The following is an 18,386-nucleotide window of genomic DNA, read 5'->3' as shown; positions in this document are numbered from 1 at the left end:
AAATTTGCTAAAAATGCCAGAAGTAACTAACTTACCATTCGTTTTTTGTAAAGCATATTATGATAATGTTGGTTATGTGTTAGAAGTGGTGTCTAGACCTCCTACGTCTGCCACAAATGTTCTAGACGACTTAGGGAAATTCATGAGCTTGTATATCAAGCAAGGTGATTGGGGTAGTTTGGCAGGATGCTTTATTTGCCTAATGTGATCTTGTCTACAATGTTGAGTGGCAATGATATCTACTGATTGTGATAATTAGTGCCAGAGAGGGGTAGTAATAATATGACAGTGATAATAATAGCGAAATTGTAGTTGGTATTAGCGATGATGATGATCGTGATGATGACAGCGATAGCGACCTTTGGTATTGTGATGATGATGACAGCGATGGTAAATAGCAATTAAAAAAACACCATATAGAAAAAAATAAATTTTTGAAAAATAAAATTCAGCAATCAAGGGAGAAAGAGTGGAAAGAAAAAAGCTTCCGCATTTCAGGTATTAAGATGACCTAATTTAACCCTGAAATTTTTTCTCTCAGGCCTGCTGTACTCTCTTGGCTCACAAATCAGTTGTATTACCTACTTTAGACTAAGCTGTCATAAATTTGCACCCTTTTACAAAAACTAATATTGCTGAAGTCGACAAGGTACACAGAAAAGGTGCACGCTTCATTTACAACACATTTTCTTTCTGTTACAGATCTTTTAAAACGGGCGAATCTTTCTCCCTTGGCGCAGAGAAATCTTTACTCTACTGCAAATGTTTCTATACGAATTTTGAATGGTCATTATAAAATTGTCATATCTAATATCAATTTTTCTGCCCGGATACACTACTTGACAAAGACATAATTTAACTTTAATCCTATTTTCCTCCCCTGACAGTACTCTGAGGTATTCATTTTTTTCACGCTCAATACTTGGATGGAATAAGCTGAAAAACAACGCCGTCGCTGCACCAACATTAAATGCGCTTGTGTCAAGCATGCCAAGCAATTGAAATCTAAATTAATTTTTTGTGTGGAAAGGAAATGGTGCAGCAGCTCTCGCAGATATCGGCGGACACCTGAACTGCGCCGGGTTGCCATGGTGGCTCAATTGTTAATGCGCTCGGCAGATGACCCGAAAGACGTGTGTTCGATCCCGGCCGCGGCGGTCGAATTTTGATGGAGGCGGAATTCTAGAGACCCGTGTGCTGTGCGATGTCAGTGCACGTTAAAGAACCCCAGGTGGTCGAAATTTGTGGAGCCCTTCACTACGTCGTCCCTCATAGCCTCAGTCCCTTTTGGACGTTAAGCCCCATTAACCATAAAACAAATATGAACCACGGCGTAAGGGAGCGATAAAAGAGAGACTAAGAGAAGAAAGCAACAAAGAGGTGTCGTAGTGGAGGCCTCCGAAATAATTTTGACCACCTAGGGACCTTTAACGTGCGCTGACATCACGAAGCACACACCCAATTCTGGACAAAGCATTTTTGAGCAAGAAACCGTTTATGAACGCTATTTTTTTCATGTAATATAAGATTGCACTATAATAATCAATATATCCGCCGACCACTCGACGGCAGTCATCTTTTTTTGTTTGTATTAACGTTTTTTGCTATCGCCAAAAACGTTCCCCATTCGTCTTCTGCGGTAATCTTGACTGCTCGATGCGATCCCTGGAGACATCTTTAAAGAATGATTCTGCAACATATAGAATAATAAACCATTACGTTCAATATTTCAGCAAGTGTGTATTAAAGTTTTCTAATTTTCAAAATTTTTGTACGCAAATGCACGGCTTGGAATAATGCTATTTCTTGTATTCCGCAACAGAGTATGCAGCTCGATCGCTCGAAAAGGCGCCGGCGTAGCAGAAGACGGCAGCGCATTTCGGAAATATTCGGGGGCTGTGTAAAAAAAATGAATCATGGTAATATATGTTTCTAGAGAATGATTATTGATTGGAGTTGGACAGGCGATGAAGAGTTAATGAGATCATCGTTATTATCGATTGATTAATCAAATATATAAAAATAAAAAACTACAAAAAGGCTGTTCAAGACAGTAAAAAAGTCAAGAATAAAATGCGCGTGCTTGATGACGCTAATAAAATTTAGTTTCTGTAATTAATCACTTAATTGAAACAATTGAAAGGTGTGGTCAAACATGTCAAACTGCTCAGAATGGAAAGCCTAACCCAGCACGTTATCGCGTCATATCTTTAAAGCCCAGCTGATGTGTCGTCTCCAGTTTTTATTTGTTAGTTTTCTTCTTTGCTGTACCCCCGTGTGTGAAAGTTTAAAGTTTTATTTTTCTGTTGGAGCCCAGCGATGCCTTGGGTCTTCAATGTGCTTTCTATTGTATAACCTGTGCTCAGTGCATTTTTTCTCTGCATGGCATTGTTTTAAGCCACGCTAGTGCCACACTGCTAAAATCAGCATGTGGTTATCGCAGTATATAAAATAAATAGAAATAAACGAAACGGCGGCACCTTATACGAGAAGTCAAAGAGCAGCTGTTACGTGGCCTCGTACGAAGTCCGCATGAAACCGTCGCTGAAGTCCTCTATGAGGCTGCTATCAATGAGAGGGTACTGCAGCAGAGGTGCAAGCAGCGTGACCGGTAGTTAAACCCTGTTTCCATGCTGCGCCGATTGGAGACAGGCCCTGGACCCACTACGGGCCTCTTTCGGGACTTCACCCCTTCTGTGGTCCGCGAATAACTGTAGAAACTTCAAGTGCTTTTCTACCTGATTCTCTAACCACGTCATTCGAAAGGAAGTTCGGCACTTGAAATCGTCTTTGGAGAGTGGTGGCAGCCTCCGCCACTGCGCTCCCTTCCCGTGGCTGTTCGAAGTAGCGTCAGCTGTCGCACCAGCTGTCGACGGAGCATTGGCCGGGTTTTCCGCCGAGGTCACCTTGAGCGGTCAGTCACCTTGACCGATGGGACTTGCAGTCAAGTCGCTCCAGACTCATCATGTAGCCCGTGCAGTAGCGGTAGCATGCAACCACCAATGTAAAGGAGAAGATCTGATCATCAGGCTTCGCACCGGTTCCAACATCATAATAGTGAGCACCGCAATCCATATGACCACCCAACACGTGAGACGCATTTCCAGTCTCAGTTTGGGGGAAAGCTCATACGAAGTAAATGCTTACGTGGCCGCCCCGGAAGACACTCGCCGCGGTGTGATACACGGAGTGAACCCCGGGACATCGCCGAAGAATTGAAAGCCAACCTACGAGTGCGCACTCAAGGAGTTAAAATCCACAGCGCTCGAATGCTAGGACAATCCAAGTCGGCCGTCATCACTTTCGACGGTCCCATAGTTCCGAAGCAAGTCATCTATTATGGAGGCGAGATGTGGTACTACCCGTATCTCCCCACGCGGCAGGTATGCTACATCTGCTGTCAACAAGGCCATCGGTCAGACGTGTGCCCGAATCCGGAAGCCAAGGCGTGCAAGCAATGCGGCACGCAACATCCGGCGGAGGACCACAAATGCACACCCAAATGCTTGATCTGCGGCGGCAGCCATGTCACCGGAGCCAAGGAGTGCAAGGACAAACTGAAGAAGACTAGAGACCTGCGCAACAAAAACGGCGGCAGCGGAGGCGGCGGCGGCAGCCACGACAGCAGACGACGCAGTCGGGACGACCGCAGAAAGAATCCGCGGTGGTACAGCTCTGAGGGGGAGACCTCGCGGAGCCGTTCGAGATCCCGGGCGTAACGGAGCCGGTCGACGAGCCGTTCACGCGGTCCTTCCCGCCCCTTGTGCCCCTGGTTGGCCAGCAGCAACAGCAGCAAAAGCAGAAGAAACCCGCACGGAACACCAGAGTCAAGGTGGGAAGCTAAACAGAACACAATTACAAACAATAACGCGCCCAAGCAACAGGAGGACGCGATCAAAGTTATCACAGCCCTAAGACGCGAACTAGAGCTCGCCCGTGCCAGACAGAGCGAGCTTGAACGCCAGGTAGCCGAGCTCACGAAGGCAGTTAGGGAACAGAGACCAAACAGCCCTCGGCAGCCGCAACCTGAGAAAATCCAACCGCCACCCTCGCCGCAAGCAGGCAATGAGGATTTCAACAACTTCAAAGCTGGAATGCAGCAGATGATGCAGAAGATGATGCAACAGATGCAACTGCAAATTATAGAGATACGGAGCTCAATCCGCAAGCAAAAATTCACTGAGAATATTAGAGAGAAGGGGTATCACCGTCCCGCGCAGGCCGCCCTCGCCAACACGACAACAACCAACACGGAAGCTTAAACATTGCCAACAAAATCTTAAGCAAACAAGAAAACCTAGAAATTTGGCAGTGGAACTGCAGAGGCTATAGGAGGAAGCAAGACCTACTTCAACAGTACATTCACACACAGCAAACGCCACCCAACATTATTGTGCTTCAGGAAACGGGCATCACCCAAACCCTAGGAGGATACACGTGCGACGAAACCCAGGAAAAAGAAAGGACGGCAATCCTAGTCAACAAAGCGATCATAGCCATAAGCCACGACAGGATAGCTGAAACGGACTAAGAGCATGGTATCATAGAAATTATTCCACAGAAACAGAAGAAAAGGGGCAGCATTTTCATCGTTAATACCTACAGCCCGCCGTAACAGAGGAAAGCCCAATTCCAAGAGCTTTTTCAAGGCGCCAGCAAACTGGCAAAGGGCAACACGCTAGTTGTCTTAGGCGATTTTAATGCCCGAGATAAAAGCTGGGGATACAAGAATTTTAGTGTTAAATGATAGACATTAGCGGAAGCGGCAGGACCTGCAGGCTACAATTTACTCACAGACCCAGAAACTCCGACCAGAATAGGCAACAGTGTCAGTACCGACACCTGCCCGGACCTCACCTTCATTAAGGGTCCGGGACAGGCGCAATGGGAAAACCTGATGGAAAATCTGGGAAGTGACCACTACATAATCAAAACGCAAGTGGTCTCCGTACGACTCAAGCGGCAACTAGGCACTGCTAAAATCATAGACTGGAACGCCTTTAGAGAAGCATGTGACGAACACCTCATCAAATGAGGGATGCAGTCGATTGAAGAATGTGGAAACATACTCAAGCAAAGGCAAAATGAGCACACCAAAGAGATCAAGAGAACAACACAGACACCCGAAGTAGACGCCAGGCTTCTTAGGCTATGGGAAGCCAGACGTGGTCTAATCAAGAGGTCGAAGAAACAGAAACACAACAGGAAGCTCGAACTTAAAATAGGAGAAATTACAACGAAAGCAGAGGAGTACGCAGTACAGTTGGCGAAAACGAACTGGCAGCAATTCAGTGACTCTCTCAACGGAAGTCTGAGCACAGCTAGGACATGGCATTCCTGAAAGCGCTCATCGATCCGACCAAAACCAAAGCAGAAAAAAATAAAACAATATACTGATTATTCCACCAGATCGAAGGAACCGATGAGGAACTCCTGGACAAAGTGCGCATCAAGTGCTTCGGGGACACAAACCCGAGAACCTATGAAAGAGATTATCGGGGGAAAGAAAATCCAAACCTAGATACAACAATCAAACGAGAAAAAGTCTAGGCAGCAATTCGAAGCACAACTAGGAATACGACATGGGGTGCGGACAAAATCAACAACGCACTCATCCGCAACCTCTGTGACGAGCTAGTCGCAGAATTAACCGATTTCCTCAACAAGCACTGGGCAGCGGAGACCGTTTCCGAGGTTTGGAAGCATGCAGAGGTGGTTATGATTCCAAAACTGGGTAAGAAGCTACAAATCGAAAACCTAAGACCCATCTCCCTCACATCGTGCCTCAGCAAGCTGTACTAGAAAGTGGTAACATTAAGGCTACAACAATACATGGAGGATCACGAACTCTATCCCCACAGTATGTTCGGATTCAGGGCGAAGCTGTCGACCCAAGACGTACTTCTACAAATCAAAGAAGGAGTTCTAAGTAACGTCCCTAGGGACGAAGAGAACGTAATAATGGCACTGGATATCAAAGGAGCTTTTGACAAAGTAGGCCACGAAGCCATCCTGACAGGCCTGGACGACCTGAACTGCGGCGGGAGGGTCTTCGTTTACGTCAAAGCTTTCCTCTCAGATAGAACAGCGACGATAGGGCTGGGAGAACTCCGCTCGGAGAAGTTCCACACCCCTAACAAGGGAATTCTCCAGGGCTCTGTCATCTCACCTACGCTTTTTAACATTGCAATAATCAGCCTTGCAAAGCAACTTAAGGAAGTCGAAGGAATACACCATGCCATGTATGCCGACGACATCACCATCTGGACAAATACGGGCTCACTAAAAGGAAAGGAAGAAAGGCTACATGAGGCCGCGACCTGCGTAGAGAACTACGTAAACGCGAGAGGGCTAGCATGCTCCACCGAAAAATCAGTACTGCTCAAAGTCTGGAGAGGGAAACAAAACCGCACAGTCCCGAACAGCGACGAGCTTAGGCTCAACATCTGCCTAGAGGGAAAACCCATACCGGTGAAAACACTCATAAGAATCTCGGGCATGTGGAATTAATCAAACAAACGGTGTACACATGCACTTGCTCTACTCAAAGCTTCCACACTGCAAGTTGCCTGCATAATCACGCACGTCTCCCATAAACGCTCGGGCATGCGAGAAGAAGACACGCTCAAGCTGGTCAGGAGCCTGTTGATCAGCCGAGTCACCTACAGTCTTTCATACTACAACCAAATCAAAAGTGAAATCCAGCAGATTGACGCGATTATACGCAAAGCATACAAAACAGCACTCCATCTACCGCAATGCACATCCTTTCTTAAAGCTTTTAGCACTAGGACTTCATAACAACTTTGAAGAACTGAGAAAGGCACAACACGTCGCCCAGTTGCAGAGACTACAGCAGACTCCGTTTGGCAGGGAGCTTCTGCAGAAGCTGGGATGCAACGAACAAATACAAGAAATCTAGAGAACCACGACTATCCCGGACGGCATACGGGGCACAATTAGAGTGACCCCCATCGCCAAGAACATGGACCCCAACCTACACGAAGAACGCCGAAAGGCGAGAGCCGAGTACTTCCAAAAATCACTAGCCCGCCAGACAACAATGGCGTATGCCGACACAGCCACATACCCCAGAAGGACGGGACAAAACAACCCCAACGCGGTAGCGGCTGTGATAAACTCGGACATGCGAGCAATCATCAGCGCGTCGCTACGGGACTGCACGGTAGTCGAGGCTGAAGAAGTGGCCGTCGCTCTAGCGGCAGCGGAGGGCTACTGGACTAAGCGATCCGTAACAATACTAACCGACTCTCAAACGGCATGCCGAAACTTCATGTTAGGCAGAATAAGTCACAGAGCGCTCCACATAATCCGCTCTGGGGACCGACCCAAAGAAAGCACTGAAGAAGAACCAATAAAACATACGTTAGTATGTACGCCGGGACACGCGGGAGTGGAAGGCAACCAAGCGGTCGACAGAGTAGCTCGAGGGTACACTTTTTACCGAGTTCCCCCCCACAAGCGACCTCGAGGAAGCCGAACCTGTCCCTAGAGATTACTCGGCCATCTCAAACCACTACAAGGGATGCAGGAAACGGTACCCCCACCACATAAATCTCTCTCCACGGAAGACGCCGTCGCCTGGAGGCTGCTACAGAAGGGCTCATACTCGAATCTAAATACACTCAACCAAATACAACCAACACAAAACACAGACAAATGCCCATGGTGCAATGAAACACCCATGCTCTATCACATAACGTGGGCCTTCCCGAAAATAGAGGTGGCACCAAAAATAACAAACCCGAGTGAGGAGCAATGGGAAGGAATGCTCTCCAGCGACCGTCAGGACGTCCAACTTGGGCTGATCTGGCGAGTACAGCTGGCAGCGGCATCCAGCGGAGCCCAGGACTAGGGGCACACTACCATTGCTAACAAGACGGTCGACACACCTGACTCCGCCAAATTGCTCACCTTCTCTCTAGAGCTCAATAAACGTTTTCCTTCCTTCCTTCTCGAGTCACTCCTGGCACGCTGTTAAGATCTTTTACAGCTTAGCCCTATAGTCGTCTTCCATCGTGTGTAGCACCTACATGGCTTCAGCACTTTATCAATATTTCAGCGCATTGTGAATTTCCCGACAAATATATTCCTCAGGTGGGGGGCGTTGCAGTTTTCGGTCCATATTCTACGCTGCACAGTGCACTGCTGTCGCATTAATTAGTAGCCGATGTGCTAAGTGCGGCGAAAATCTGCTAACCTCACGCCAGGCCTGCAGCAAAAAAAATGGTATCATGGAAGGGGTAATAGATTTCGTACATCACTTTAGGCAATACACAAAAACCGTTTATTCTATTTCAGGTAAACATTTATCTGAAGTTGTCATGTGCACACGGTAAATATTGACAAAAGGTTACATGTACCTGCAGCTATTTTATATATATATACCTCTGCAAACTGGTCAAGTGCTTCCTCCAAAAAAAGGAAAAATAATTAGCAGCTATTTGATACCAAACGTTCAAGGAAAGCGATAGAAAGCGTTTATTTTGATGTCTTGCGGAAAACATTTAGGTGTTCTAAACTAGAGCTTGTGCGACAGCATGACGGCTTCACACTTCAGGATATGACACGGTATAACGAAGCGTTCAGAAGCTGAAGATCTTGTTTCGATTGACGTTCCAGCTGCGTGGCCAGCTATCCTTTGATTTGTTTTCTGACGACCTCATCAAGGAATGTTCGATGCGGCCAGTACGTTCTCGAGCACACCAAAGCAGATTCATGGTAGCATGGTACCAGCGAAGGCAATCAACCGATAGAGCAGAACTTTTGCAATAGAACTACTTTTGCGGCGCCTATGCTACTTGTTTCGTGTGTAATGTAATGTTAAACTTCGCCCAGACCCGAGATGTGTGTGAGGTTCCCTTGTGCACCATCCTTGATGTTCGCTGTCTGGAAAAGTAAAATATCATGAATAATTCACAGCAGTCATAGGCGGGTAAAAATTGATGCCCCAAGCGGGCAAGCGGCTACGGTGTTTGAAGTTTTTAATAGCACGCTATCATAAAATCTGTGGAGCACTTGTACGTTCTAGTGAAAATAAAACAGTATAGAGCAGAAGAGAACTTGGTTTTAAGTATCATACATAACTTCACCAGCGAAAGAACGGGAACACCAGGAGGAGAAGGACACAGGACAACGCTGGACTGACAACTGAAGTTTAATAGAGAAACGGCCTGGGTCACCAAACGACGCATGCGTAACAGGCTCACCAAAACCCCTAAAAGACAAAAAACCTATGTGGCGAATCACCTATGAGAGGATGCACGCACCAAAAATTGGCAAACAAAAAACAAACAAAATCACAAAAGCACAAAAACACATAATTTGCCTGTCAACCTTGCACTCGTACACTTTTGTTTAGGAATCTAAATTCCTTGTCAGTGAGAAATAAAGACGGTGCACTGACGCATGTGTCACTGCCTTGCAACCTGATATGGTAGGCCTCCAGGATTTCCCTCTCCTCCCTGTTTTTTCCTTTTCCGATGACTGACATGTTGTTAAAAGCTGGAACGCAGTCTTTGCAACTCCTGCAGTGACGTGGGAGATTATTCTGATCAGATAAATTTCTCAGGGAATTATGTTCTCGTGCCCGGTCATTAACGCATCTGCCAGTTTGGCCCGTGTACACTCTACCACATGATAGGGGTAACTTGTAAACGACACGAGTCGAACAAGCAACGAACTTGTTGGCATGCTTCACAGTGCAGCTCTTGGGCTTCCTCCCCTCACTAGCCATCGCGATACGTGAACATAAACCAGACAGCTTACAGGGTGCAGAGAAAACTGCCGTCACGCCGTGCCGTTGTGCCACTTTCTTCAGGTTATGCGAAACACCGTGAAGATAGGGCACCACTTCAACTTTCTTCCCCTCCATTCTTTCATTTCCGGAATCACGTTTGTTATGGTTTTTTATCTTCTGCTGCATCGACTCACCAACTGCAGTCAGCACGTCAGCCGGATAACCCGCGTCACCAAGGCAGCGGATTTGCTGATAGAAGCTGTCAGTCACAGCATGTGTGCAGCTCTTCTGCAAGGCATTCCTTAGGCAAAGGCTAGCTATGGCTCTTTTAATCAGTTTAGAGTGCGATGAACCATACGGCAATAGCGCTTTCTTAGTTCTAGGTGAGTAGCTCCAGCAGATATGGCCTTCGTTAAAGGTTAGCATTAAGTCTAGGAACCGAATGGCATTGTCACTGGGCATTTCGTGGGTAAAATTCAGTGCATTGGCACAGTCATGAAAAACACTCAGCACATTGCTGACAACGGTTGTAAGCGAGTCACCAGGTGCAAGCTTAAGAACAAATAAAAAATCATCAACATATCTGAACACACGAAGAACGTGGCCGTCATTTAGGCTGCGTCGAAGACAGTTGTCAAACTTAGCCAAAAAAATTTGGCACAAAACCGGAGCTACACTAGCACCAATGCAAGTGCCATTCTTTTGCACGTACTTTTTCCCTTGAAATTCAACAATAGTGGACGACAGGTAAAACACCAGGAGCTCAATGAAAGAGTCCACATTGAGACCACATGTATTCTGGAACGCAATGGCACCAGACTGTTCGATGAGCTCGCGCACCGTACACAAGAGTTCAGCATGGGGTATGGAGTAGAATAAGTCTTCTATGTCGACTGAGAACGCAGAGGTGGCCCCAGGAATACCCTCCTTCAGTTCCTCAACTACACTAGCGGAGTTTCGAACGACATATGGGTTATCCACCGGCAGCGTGTTCAACTGGCGCTGCAGAAATTTTCCCACCAGCTTCTGCCAGGAACCTTTCTCAGTTACGATAGCCTTGAACGGATAATCTGGCTTGTGAGTTTTGACTGAAAAGAACACCTCAAGCCTATTTCGCTCCGCTTTGTTGACCGCCTTCTCCAACCATGGGAGCTTGAAATCCTTGAGCAGTTCTGAGGCTTTCCGTCTCAGGCGTGGAAGTCTTTCCTTTGTTGGGACGAAGTTCTTTGACATCGCATCAGCCGCTTTTTGAGCAAAAGCACCTCTAGGCAGTACGACAAACCTACCCTCTTTGTCAGATAACAGTAGGCTAAGGTCATTGTCAACAAAGTGTTTGACCACCTTGTCCATTTGTCGCTTCCCGCCCCTCCCAGACGCCGGCTCATATTTTAGAAGGCAGTCAACCGCTTCCGAGAGGCATCTCGACTTTTCTTCGGTGGGAGCCTTATCCGCAATTCTTCGAGCACACGCCAACAACTCTTGACTAGAAACCCGAGGGGGTAAGCCAAATTTTGGGCCGTTCTGCAGAAAAGCATCCATGTCCTGCGGAACTTTGACGCCGTCAAGGTACGTCACGGAGTCATTCCGCCAGGAGGTACCCGTCATTTTCCTCTCCTTTCTTGGTAGCCGCGGTCTCAGGTAGTTCCAGTACCACTCGGTAAGTTGACCCACCAAACGGCGATGTTCTTGTAGACGTCATGTACCCACGGAAGTCATCTGGTTATCTGGGCACAACACGCGTAGCCAGTCACCTAAAAAACGCACTTGCCTCCAGCACTCCGCCTTCAAGATCTTGCACATCCGCTTCCAGTGGCCTGTTGAGGGGGCAAGAATCCCAACTGCTGCAGTGACTTCAGGCGGGCATAAGCCGTTCTTGATGCAGTAGGACAGGTAACGGCCTCGGCACGTCGTGAGCGCGATGAGGCTGACACACATGGAAATTTCCATGTGTGTCAGCCTACCATATCAGGTTGCAAGGCAGTGACACATGCGTCAGTGCACCGTCTTTATTTCTCAATGACAAGGAATTTAGATTCCTAAACAAAAGTGTACGAGTGCAAAGTTGACAGGCAAATTATGTGTTTTTGTGCTTTTGTGCTTTTTGTTTGTTTTTTGTTTGCCAATTTTTGGTGCGTGCATCCTCTCATAGGTGATTCGCCACATAGGTTTTTTGTCTTTTAGGGATTTTGGTGAGCCTGTTACGCATGGGTCGTTTGGTGACCCAGGCCGTTTCTCGATTAAACTTCAGTTGTCAGTCCAGCGTTGTCCTGTGTCCTTCTCCTCCTGGTGTTCCCGTTCTTTCGCTGGTGAAGTTATGTATGATACACACCAACTAGCCCAAATGGTTACCCTGTTGGTTTTAAGTGTTAAGACATGTTGGCGAGCTGCTACTTGCCTTTTCGAGCGCTACATCTGTTTTTCTCCGCATATCTGCATCAGTTATATTTTAATTGCGACTGCGTACAAAGCAGAAAATTAAATAATGAGGTCTACAGTGTGGAAATCGCAAGGCCTATAAGCGCGTGTGTTGAGATAGACATCAAGATCCGTTTCTCAGACCAGAAACCGGAGCACAAGGCAAAACAGGTAGTAAGTAGAACATCCCTATGCGGCGTTATTTTAGAGCACGGTCAGTTATTGGAAGAGAATCTCGATCCTTTTCTGCGGTATGCATTGCAGAATCAACAATATATACGCGTCCAATGAAAACGCATTTAGAAAATAGCTACTAAAGGCTTGCGTGAAACACACGCTTCCCGTATATATCCGAAGTTCTAGAGAAGGTGATGCACATTTGTTTTATTACTTGTTGCTTCGCATACAATTCTACTGGCTGCAGGAACGGGGTCAAGAATTAGGTGAATATTTTTCATATTGCTTCTCATTCGTCTAAACTTGAAAATTAGCTGCGGTTTAATCACTGCTGAACCTGGTTAGAGAGCGAAAGCTGCGGTGTATAGGGCAAGTAGAAGCGGCTTCGCGTCTGAAACGTTGATTGCGTTCTGCACACAGGATAGGCAGCGCGCCCACCCTGTCTCCCTGGCAGGTGGCAGTTAAAGAAGTGGTTGATCGCAAGAGGTCGGTCACCCAATGAACGCTGCGACTTATTCTACCGCCAATTACCGGATAATCGAAAGGTGAGAGGTGAAAGGTCAAGTAGTGCGACACCACTGTGGACCACATATTGTGAGGAAGAAGACGACGAACTGTGCAGTGGCGCGGGCAGGAGCGCTCGCGCTAGACCAGCAGCCATTAAATCATCTCATTTCCATGAGATCATCGTGTCTCATTTCTCGGCTGGCCGCCACGTAACATTTGGTGGAGCTTGCGGGGCATTATTAACATCCTGATCCGGGGAGCATCCGCGTCCTGCGTCAGCCGTGGTCGTCGGTCGTGAGTGGTCGTGCCCCAGCCTTTCACATTCGAACCGACCTTGCCGTTGTCCCCCCCCCCCCCCGCTCCGTCCTTCGCCCAGACCACTCAACACGACGAACTGAACCCGACGCAAGGACCTGATCTACCGACCCCACCGACCCGAGACGCCGCTTACATCTGAAGACACCGTTCCCCTGCCCAGGCAGTTTAGCGCGTCCTGGGGCCTCGACCGTCAGCTCTTGGCGACCTGCGGCTCGAAAGCTTCAAGACCAGAAATCATTCAGCCATCTCATTTATCGTGGCGGCCTGCACCTAAACTCTTTCTCGTTCCTGCCTAACCATCCTCTTAAGCGCGTAACCATTTCGCGCGTCTCTTTGTCACCGCAAGACTTTCATTTGAGCTAGTTGGTTGTAACTTGACATGGTTTACGCAAAAAGCGTACAGGCGTTAAAAGACGAAGACAAGCACACTCAAGACAGGACAGGCGGCTGTCCTGTCTTGAGTGTGCTTGTCTTCGTCTTTTAACGCCTGTACGCTTTTTGCGTAAACCATGTCTTTGTCACCGATCGGGACGATCGCTCGGTGGCCCCGGGTAGTGGGACGAAGAAGACGACGAACTGTGCAGTGGTGCGGCCAGGAGCGCTCGCGCTAGGCCGGCAGCCATTAAATCATCTCATTGCCATCGATCATCGTGTCTCTTCGGCTGGCCGCCACGTAACAATATTGTAAGGCCTATAGCCACACTTGACCTCCGGCTCACATAAAGGTGCACTGGTAACGCATGACGAAATCGGCTTTACCTAACGCAGTGAAACTTTCGCTTCAAAATTCTTTAGGAGTGCTTTTGCCACACTTCTACATGCAAGCACACGCACTCTAGGTTTGGTGTACTCTATTATTCGTGAACAAAAGAGCGCACTCTCAAAAAACCAGCTGCGGGCTCGTCTTAAGCAACTTCGACATGCTCCTACTATGGCATTTGATACTGGCGGTTTTCCCTTGGCGGTACGGCTTCACACTTATTTGTATTAACACCGCTTTCAAAATATTCAAAAATAGATGTCTTTTCATTTGCGTTGCTCTAACACTCCCAGAAATTCGAGAAGTGACAATAAAAAGGGTCTATTCAAATAAATTTGTGGTATGTACCTGAACAAAATTATCTCTTCCGACAAGTTCGCGCCTTCTACTCATAGTACGGTTCTAGGCTATACGTTGAGAAATACAATTGCAGCTCTTCTATTTCCTCACAAGGTTCTGCGTGCCCAAATTTCGTTATTTGAATTCCTTAATGGGTTCATTTATATTTCAGTCAGATAAATAGGCATACATGGCTAGAAATAAAGGAAATTGCGGGCATATTTTTGACCTCGGACAAGTTATACTGTTACAAATTGATTTTTCTCTACTTACGATTTCATTATTGGAACACTGTGCACTCATCAGTGCTCTTTAAGAATGCTGGCCTTGCTTGCTTTGAAGACGCTTGCTTGTCACCGCAGTCAGGTTGCGCTGGAATTGGAAAGGGAAGTTTGTCGAAGGCACGGTCCGTACATGATGTGAGATTCGGACCTGAACCCAAATTAGGAAGAAACAGATTGGCGAATGTGTAGGAGGTGCAGTAAGAAAACAAAAGGAACTGTAGCGTCAGTTGGAATGGTGTTTTAGAAAGAGGAACGACTGATCGCTGTACCCCATCCGTGGCTTGTCCTTACTTGCTCTACGGCATGTAGACGACAACCTGTGCTTTGTGTGGTTGGAATTTGTTTAAATGTTCCCATTCTTTCTGACGCGTTAGAATGCTGCACACTCCTTCAGCTGGAGACTCCTCGCTTTCGCGGTGCACTGCTTGCGAAATTAAACCAAAGGAAATACAACTTTTTTACAGCAGCAAATAGGGCAGTTGTAATAGAAATGTATGCCAAATTTTTGCTTTTAAAACTTCAAATATTTCGCCAGAAACGTGTGCTTTTGACCAAGACCAATATTTTTCGAGCACAGCATGTTCTATCTTCACATTGTCTTTCGGAGCTTGAAGCAAGAGGCTCACTCGAGGTATCAGAAGGTGTATCCTATAAGATGAGGTTGCATTTTCGCCGCATTCAAGCACAACAGTTATTCATTCACTTATGCACGAACCACGGAGCGGATTCTGCAAGTAAAAATTGAGAAGCTCAATATAATTGACGTGGAAAGAGGCGCGCAAATATTTTATGCGCAATAATCAGCGGCTCGTTTTGGCTTCACTATACGCTCTTTCTTCATGTAGTTCGGATTATATAATGCAGGTGATAGGCACAGTACAACAAGATGAATGTAAATTAACATTTTCTTCCTAATTTCAAGTGCTCAAAAAGGTTCTTGATAAGCACGCTGTTCATCAAAATTAACTTGAGAAATTTTCTTAATTTTAAAACATTGGTATTTCATAGATTCTGCTCAGTCTTCACTACAGAAATGTCGACTGTGGTTCTGGTGGGAAATGAATACCAATATTTACAATATTTCAGCCTCAGCCGCTTCTCGCCTGCATTAGGCAATCGCCACCCTTGTTCCTGCAGATTAGAGTGGGCTCTTGATGAAGCTTCACAAAACACAGAATCTACTATTAGGCATCAACCACCCACACTTCCCACATAATGGTCCCATTTCCCAAGAAAAGCGACGTGTATGTTATTATGAGTAATAGATTACGCAGCATTAAAAAAATCGGACTTCGATTGCTGTTCATTACTGCAGTCTTTACGCTTCCCAACCAGCGAGGACCACAATTCGACAAATGATGGTTGGTGTGTCTAAGCTATCTTACATTTACCGAGAGAATTTACCTACCTAAATTCTGCTGCGTCCATGACTATACGGATTGTTTCTCTAAGCCAAGTCCATGACATCGTGAAGGAAATAAAGTGCCTGCTTTTGTTATTAACAGCATCATCATCTGAATTAAAACTGCGGTCGTTACTTACCATCCGTCATTGTGAAAAAGTGCCTGTTGTTCATATGTACCAAAAGCCATTCCAAGAAAGGGCTATGATTTAAGCACTCCGAACTCATCGCCACTCTTCATGCAGCATTAAATAGAGCTCCCAAACTGTATCAGGATCGAGTTCGAAAGATATAGTCACATCCAAAAATGGAAATGCGCTCGCAAAACAATACTCACAAATAAAAAACTTCATAATGTTCTTATGGATTTTTTTTACGTCTGAAACCGACGGTTCAAGTGACGGCATTTCGCTCTTGTCGCGAACATTTTTTCCTACTTCAGTTCCCCAAAAGAGCATCAAAATCTCACGGCGAAATCTTTTGGAATTTCTCATCTATTTATTATTATAGCAGCAAACTCGGCGCTGTAGATTTTTTCTTGCTTTTTACGAATCTAACATGTATGGTCATCAGCGGGATTTCATAACTTCTAGCAAAGTTTTAATGTTTTGCTCAAAACGGCAAATGAACATGTTGTTAAGCATTCAAGTTGTTCGACGCAACGCAGTCTATACCTTAATTTTGATGAAACCAAAGAGGCTATTTTTTTTCAACCGAAGTTACAGAAATGCTATCAAATCATAAAATAATGTTTGTCTTTGCACATGGCGGCCATATTAAGGTTGTCACATCAATCAATGGGGTTGCAGTAGGGTTCCATTTCAGATGCAGTCGTTACGAAACGCAGTAACACAGTTACTAACCTCATTCAGAACAAGCACACCTTTATAACTCATAAAAAAATTTAATATTTATTACAATAATTGCTTAGGAATATATTTAGGCTTATTTGGTGTGTGATACAAGAATGCAGTGCAATCTTGAAAACATTTTAGTCATGCAGAATACGGTGCCTACTGTGACTCATATACGGAACCACGAGGACGAGGAAAAAATGAACGGGAACAGGAGAACAGAATCTGATAGCTCTTCAGAGGTTTCAGCAGGTGCGGCTGACAGTGTGGCTGAAAGCAGATGCTATAATGTAAGCTGCAGTTTTCATTTTTGCCAATCCTCACTGTATCAAACCTTCCTTGAGACATGACTACAGCCAGAAGACCACAAACACTTAAGGAAGAAACGCCCTCATACATTAAAATCGCTGCATTTGCAACTGATTTATTGTATGTGGGCCTTGGTTCATTAAATTGTTGGTTGGAAGAGCGATTGTTTGTATCCGTGGGTGTTTCTTCATTAGGCGTTTGTTGTCTTCGGGCTGCAGTCATGCCTCAAGAAAGTAACCAACTAGCCGAAAATTTCGTTTTACTGAATCACACGTGCTGTTTGCATTCCCCCTGAGCTTTGTGTTGTCAAGTGTCAACATTTCAACAAAGCTACAGAAGTAATTACACACCATGCCGACAAACGAAGGGAAGGCTCTGACAGTTCATAACGGTCTAATATACTAAGATATCTGCTTTATTATTTACCGCGTTTTCCTGATTGGCTTATTCGTGCACTTTTACGGTCGTTGTGCTGATACGGTAAGAAGACAGAAGTGTGTTTTTAGTGTTTTGTTGTAGTCCTGAACGACCTTGTCGTACTGCCGCTGACATAAAATAAATACACACGAAGTGTTTTGTGTATCTATGCCGTCCTGTTTACTAGGCATTTTTAAAAATGTACCAAATATGCTGTTATTGCTGCCGCCTTTTTAAAAAGTTTTCACAGCCTTTCCGACCCAGTATTTCTTGCCCCAAAATGATATAGACCAGAATGTTCTTGCGCGCAATTCGTTATACGTTCGTCGAAGATTCTGGTTTAAAAGAGCGAAAAATTCTTTTAATATAATGGCGCAGACTCCACCTCGAGGTACCAACTACTGGCGCCATTGTTTATTTTGAATATTAGGTGGCCAGAACTGCTCGTGAGAACGTTGGAAGGGCTTTGGAATCATTTAAACGTTTTTGAAGTCGAACGCCATTCAAGCACTCAAAATTGGGCTGTATCAAAAAACATGCAAATAGAAGGAAAAATATAATCAGCATGTCGGCGGTCTCGCCACTAGCCTTCTTTATATAGGTGCACTAAAGTGTTCACAAGGTATTTTAAGGCTGCAAACAGAAAAATGCAGTGGTGATACATACACACGAGGAGGCGCCTTTTGCGCAACTACCTTCGTTCTGTACTCGAGGGTAATTTTGTGTAATGAAACCCGCAGTTGTCCGTGTTCATCCGTAGGATTTGTTCACTGGCGTTCAGAAGACACGGGTTGATAGGGAGATTCGCGTGTACATTTGTATGTTCACTCTGTTGAAAAGCCGA

The sequence above is a fragment of the Amblyomma americanum genome, chromosome 5 (assembly GCF_052857255.1).
Source record: "Amblyomma americanum isolate KBUSLIRL-KWMA chromosome 5, ASM5285725v1, whole genome shotgun sequence".
Taxonomy (NCBI): domain Eukaryota; kingdom Metazoa; phylum Arthropoda; class Arachnida; order Ixodida; family Ixodidae; genus Amblyomma; species Amblyomma americanum.
Note: the sequence above shows the minus strand (reverse complement) of the source record.